This window comes from Coregonus lavaretus (genome assembly GCF_964263955.1).
Source record: "Coregonus lavaretus genome assembly, contig: HAP1_SCAFFOLD_2343, whole genome shotgun sequence".
Lineage (NCBI taxonomy): Eukaryota > Metazoa > Chordata > Actinopteri > Salmoniformes > Salmonidae > Coregonus > Coregonus lavaretus.
In genome coordinates, this window is record NW_028163509.1 from 54,027 (window position 1) to 61,026 (window position 7,000).

Consider the following 7,000-nt stretch of genomic DNA (forward strand, 5'->3'; position numbering starts at 1 on the left):
TGGCCCCCAGGTGGATCCACTTCCCAAACAAAGATCACTCTGCTCTGGTCAGGAATGTGACATGGAGGACGACCCTGTCTCTTCTGCCATCCCGCTCTCAACAGCAGCACCATTCAGAAGAGGTGAGGCGTGGTGATCCGTGGACGCTGCACTGATGTCATTAGCCTTGAGCTAAACGCAGGTTGGCATTTATTGTCATGAATCTTGCCCTGGAGGCTGCTCTGCAGTGGTCACTAGCTGCCACAGCCACAAAGTAATAACATATTTTTAAACCTAAAACTAACGTTAACCACACTGCTAACCCTAATGCCTAACCCTTAATTAATGTTTGTTTTCATGAATTTTTACAATATAGCCAACTTTTTCTTTGCAGCTGGCCCATCTAGAGGAAATCGCTCAGTACTGCCTCCAGGGCAAGATTCATGACAATACATGTCAACCTGCACGCTAAACCACAGGCTAACAACCCTGAGCTGTAAACTATCAGACCCAGAGGAGTGAGAAGCAGTGTGGCAGCAGATTTTTCATTAGAGAAACAACTGGATTTCTGATCCACGTCCATTTAGAATAGCAATCTTGTTTATTTAAGAACTACAACTAGTTTTTTATTTAATAACAGTCTGCCTATAACATCTTATGGAAATTGAAAAAGAAACCTGCTGCTTTTTATGTCTGGTATGAGCTGTTCTTTTCACCTCAAAGAATCGGATAAAAATTAACACAAAAAGTAATGTGAACTCATAAATGGAGGGGATTGCTTCATGTTCCGTCAAAAACTCTGTAAGCTACTGGTCCACAGCCGTGCTGCTATGAGGACATTAAAACTAGAAATTGATTTTCACCTCTCCCAGGCAGGCTTTCTTGGATATTAATTAATTAGGATAATGTTACGGCAAACATATTAAAAGGTAGGCTATGCCTCAAACCCATTTCCACTAGTTGAATTTAAGACTTCAAGTCATCGGCATATTTAGGGGTGGGCTTCTAGGACTGCAGCCCTGAATGTTTTTAGTCCAGACCTTTTGATGGTCGAAAGAATTGTGAAATTGCGGCCTGTAAAAAAATGGCTCTGGTGTGCTTTAGGACCATGCAGACGCCTCGGAATGGGCAGGCAGGCTGTTTGACTCTGCACCCAGCGGTTTCTAAAGCCAGTGTGGCATGTTGAATTTGTTTTTTTCCAATGAATTTGGCTCTAGCGTGTGAATGGTTTGCGTGTGAATGGTTTGCGTGTGAATGGTTTGGGCGGCAGGTACCTTAGTGGGTAAGAGCGTTGTGCCAGTAACCGAAAGGTCGCTGGTTCTAATCCCCGAGCCGACTAGGTGAAAAATCTGTCGATGTGCCCTTAAGCAAGGCACTTAACCCTAATTGCTGATGTAAGTCGCTCTGGATAAGAGCGTCTGCTAAATGACTAAAATGTAAAATGTAAATGTAAATTATGACCCCACAAATGAAATCTAAGACTCCTAGGAATATACAGTATATGTGCCTTCTGTTTCCCTCTACAACATTCACAAGTCGTGCATGACTTGAAAGCATACTTCATTCTGACTTAAATTTGGCATTACCTGTACTTCGGCATTGTAAAGGTCTGCCACATCTCTCCTTTGAAAGAAAACTAAGTCATTGGATTATGTTGATTTCAATAATAATTTCAACACCAAGCCCCATCGTCTTGTGCTATGAGTCTGACAACAATTGTAAGCATGTTATTATTTTATTTTACTGAAATGTACACTCACCGGACAGTTTATTAGGTACACCAATCCATTCACAAAACTGGATCGCTCCTAGGTCCCGTGTAGCTCAGTTGGTAGAGCATGGCGTTTGCAACGCCAGGGTTGTGGGTTCGATTCCCACGGGGGGCCAGTATGAAAATGTATGCACTCACTAACTGTAAGTCGCTCTGGATAAGAGCATCTGCTAAATGACTAAAATGTACACACAATGAGTCGCGTGGCCATGGCTTGCTATATAAAACAGGCATCCAGTTACTCTTCGATTAAATGTTAGACTGGGCAAAACAAGTGACCTAAGCAACTTTGAGCGTGGTATGATCGTTGGTGTCAGGCACGTCGGATCCAGTGTCTCAGAAACGGCCGCCCTCCTGGGCTTTTCACGAATGGCAGTGTCTATGGTTTACCGAGAATGGTGCGACAAACAAAAACCCATCCAGTCAGCAGCAGTCCTGTTGGCGAAAACAGCTTGTTGAAGAGAGAGAGGTCGAAGGAGAAGAACCAGGTATAAACGAGTCCATGTTTGAAGTTGTTGAGTGTTATGGAGGTTTAGAACCAGGTATAAACGAGTCCATGTTTGAAGTTGTTGAGTGTTATGGAGGTTTTTGGCAATACAATGTAGATGTATGTGTTCCAAAACTGGCAATGTCTGCTGTAGAGAGCGACCCACAGTAGCTACTGAAAAATGTCAGTGTCTTCTGTGGCAAGGGGGGAAGGTGCAAGTTACCTGAATATCTTGCATTGCATTTACAGTATATTGTATTGGCTTTTGAATAGCATTGACATTAGTGGATTTTTTTGAATATACACTACCAGTCAAAGTTTGGACACACCTACTCATTCAACGGTTTTTCTTTATTTTTACTATTTTCTACATTGTAGAATGATAGTGAAGACATCACAACTATGAAATAACACATCATGGAATCATGTAGTAAACAAAAGTGTTAAACAAATCAAAATATATTTCATATTTTTCAAATAGCCACCCTTTGCCTTGATGACAGCTTTGCACACTCTTGGCATTCTCTCAACCAGCTTCACCTGGAATGCTTTTCCAACAGTCTTGAAGGAGTTCCCACATACGCTGAGCACTTGTTGGCTGCTTTTCCTTCACTCTGCGGTCCAACTCATCCCAAACCATCTCAATTGGGTTGAGGTCGGGGGATTGTGGAGGCCAGGTCAACTGATGCAGCACTCCATCACTCTCCTTCTTGGTCAAATAGCCCTTACACAGCCTGGAGGTGTGTTGGGTCATTGTCCTTTTGAAAAACAAATGATAGTCCCACTAAGCCCAAAAATCTCATATTTGGACTACAGACCAAAGGACAAATTTCCGCCGGTCTAATGTCCATTGCTCGTGTTTCTTGGCCCAAGCAGGTCTCTTCTTCTTATTGGTGTCCTTTAGTAGTGGTTTCTTTGCAGCAATTCGATCATGAAGGCCTGATTCACACAGTCCCTTTGTACAGTTGATGTTGAAATGTGTCTGTTACTTGAACTCTGTGAAGCATTTATTTGGGCTGCAATTTCTGAGGCTAGTAACTCTAATGAACGTATCCTCTGCAGCAGAGGTAACTGGGTCTTCCATTCCTGTGGCGGTCCTCATGAGAGCCAGTTTGATGGTTTTTGCAACTGCACTTGAAGAAACGTTCAAAGTTCTTGAAATGTTCCCTATTGACTGACCTTCACGTCTTAAAGTGATGGACTGTTGTTTCTCTTTGCTTATTTGAGGTGTTCTTGCCATAATATGGACTTGGTCTTTTACCAAATAGGGCTATCTTCTGTATACCCCCCTACCTTGTCACAACACAACTGATTGGCTCAAATGCATTAAGAAGGAAAGAAATTCCACAAATTAACTTTGAAGAAGGCACACCTGTTAATTGAAATGCATTCCAGGTGACTACCTCATGAAGCTGTTTGAGAGAATGCCAAGAGTGTGCAAAGCTGTCATCAAGGCAAAGGGTGGCTATTTGAAGAATATCAAATATATTTTGATTTGTTTAACACTTTTTTTGGTTACTACATGATTCCATGTGTTATTTCATAGTTTTGGTGTCTTCACTATTATTCTACAATGTAGAAAATATTAAAAATAAAGAAAAACCCTTGAATGAGTAGCTGTGTCCAAACTTTTGACTGGTGTATATATATATATATATATACATACATACACACACACACACACACACACACACACACACACATACATTTTACAACATTCTTGGTAGTGCACCAACATTCATCTCAAAGTGCACCAGATTGATGCATTTAGATGTTGAAATTCCTTCTTTTATTTTTTGGGTGAGCCCCTCAGACCCCACTACTAAGGTTCCCAATCTGGCTTTGGGCTAAGCCCACAATTTCCTCAAATCCTAGCAACGCCGTTAACCGAATCGATGGGGTGTTCAGCAGACACACACACACACACACACACACACACACACACACACACACACCCCCGAGGGTGCCCTGTCTCTCCGCCTCTCTCCTCTAATGCCTCTAGCTAATCAGCTCTGTTAGCAAACAAGGCAGAGAGAATCACCAGCCACCACGCTCCCTGTCTCACTCCAGGCCAGTGATATTAATGAAGATGAGCTAGTGTAGTCAGGGGGGCAAATATGAGGACAAATTAGATTAAAACACGACTACATAGTGGAGGGCAGAGGAGCGTCCTAGATGGGTGAGCTCACATCACCCACTACTGCACCCCGGTGGAGAAACCATGCAACTGTCTGAGACAAGACAAGACCAGAAAGCATACAACACTTACGAAAGCACCTTTGCCTTTGTGACCCAAAGAATATACTACAGTCTGCAGGGAAGGGTAGACTATAACGTAACTTTGGTCAGATATCTATTCTACAACAAGGTACTGTATATTGTAATCTGTGCAGCTCTAATCGGCTGCGTTCAATCAGTGAGAAAGTCTACTACTGAGACACAACAGGGAGATTTGAGAAAGGAGCAATGGTGACATAACAGTAAGATCTGATCTGGAGGACAGCTTTCCCACGACTGGGGTGTTTCCGCCTGCACCTCACATAAACAACCACCAGCATCAGTTGTGTGTGCTTGTGTCTCCAGATAAACGTTCCCCTGCTATCACCTGTCCTGCTGGCTCCAGTGTGAGTGTTGTATTTATAGATGGCTAGACCTGCTAGACTGCGTGGCACTGAATGTGTGGGTAGAGGTGCCTGCCCTGCTCTACCAAACACAGGTGGAGAGGGTAGACTGGAAAAATCACTATCTCACTCAGCAGAGCCACACACACAGTCAGCCAGTCCCGTCACTGAGGTCGTACCGCAGTAGTGTATGTGTAGATGTGTGTGAGCATTATCTTGGAGACAATAGCCCATGAGAGCAGGGCTTTGTTCAAAATGGTGTTGTGTATGACTGGCAGTCACAGACAGAGCTAGGCTAAGGGGCTTCAGGTAGAAACCACAGAGAAATAACTTTCTCACGGTCTTAGGTCTTCACTGGAGATAACAAAGTCTATATACACAACACACTGTCTTCTATGGGCTCTCTTCTCTACTGGGCAGAGCTAGTTGGAATTTGTCACCACCTTAACATAATCTCTAAGGTAGTCTTGTCTGCATGTTCATGTGATAAAATATAGCTATTTATGTTTTGTATCGCTATTTGATTTGGTTTGAATAAATTCCAAAAGGCATTTTTTAAATGTCAAATCCCTTTTCTGGAGTCTTTCAAAAATTCCATCCCCACGATTCCATTAATCCCTAATGAGTCTGGCGCATAACACGCTCCCTATTTCATAAAAAGAAAATCAATTTACATTTTCAAACTGCTATTTGATGAGACATGTCTCCTGTTCCCTTTGATTCTCATCCACAACCACTCATGTTCCAAAGGTCATGTTCAGTAAATGAAAAGCTACACAGGAAGTTCATTAAATTAGTTCTAAATTCAAAATTCCACCACCAGTGTGTTGTTCTTTCCCCTCAGTAAGTAAATATCAGCGGAGTTCATTAGTGGTCATAACTAAGTGGATTAGAGAGTGTGAAGGAATAAACGCAGGCTCTTATTAGTTCTGTGTTGGATTAATCAAGGAGAAAATGGCTGTATTATACTGTATATTACATGATGTTTAATTAGCAGGCTAGTTGGAGGGCAATTTGTAATTAGAACATAGCCTCATTAGGAAAGGTCAAAAGCCGTTGGTTGCCATGGCGCAGAGTTGGCCTGTCTACTACGGAAAGTGTCCGGCGCCATTGGCACGCTTCCTGAATATTGAGCTGTTATTGGCTTTGATACTGAGCCATGTTCTGGGGCAAACTCTCCATCGCTCTCTGCTTTGCACACACATTAGTTCTAAAGACATTATATGGTGTCTACAGTTGCCATATAATCTGATGTTCTTTTTCATGGCCTTTCTAAATAAAAAAGCATATTCAAACAAGGGAAAATAGTTAAAAATTCTTCAATTATGTCCTGAGGATGGGAACTACATCAGAATGCCAACCTGACAATCTAAACATTGCCTTTTCTCTGTTCTCTGACCCAGAATGCAAAGGTGGAGGATGTGACGGTCTTGACGTTAACATGGATGGACATTGTGACAGGGGACAGAGGGATGTGATTGACATGACACACCCCGAGTCCCTCACACAGAGAAATATCACAAACACGACACAAACTCTCTCACTCACACACGCGCATAAACACAAACACACACACACACTGGAGCCTACTAATCTGCCTCTAGACATTCCCAATAACAAAGCTGCACTCTAACACAAGCTGACTCTCCAACTCCCTGGGAAGCCAGTCCATTTTTCCTGTTATGACTTACTATATCTTTCATTATTTTCCAGACAACAACAACAACCCTTGAATCAGGTTATGACATGGGAAGGGAGAACAGCAGAGGATCTCTGACTTTATTAACCTGTCTATTTCCATGAGGGAAGCAGTGACACAGAACCAACCAGCAGAGACACACACTGCTCAGAAACCCACAGATGAGGAGAGAGGAGAAACAATGATGATTGCCTCAGAACAGGAGGAAGGAATGAGGAAGACTGGAGGAAGGGAAATGAAATTAAAGGCCTTATGTGACGGGACAAGTGCAGGCGCTTCACAGCCGTGAGATTGTCATCACTGCTTTGCAAATATACCAGCGTTCCAAGAGGAAGTGTGTGAGCGAGAAGCCCTGATCGTAACACTACAGATGGTAGGCTAACTCAAGCATAGTTCTGCACAATCTGAAAACCTCAATTCGGTTTCAAAGCATTGTGCAGTCA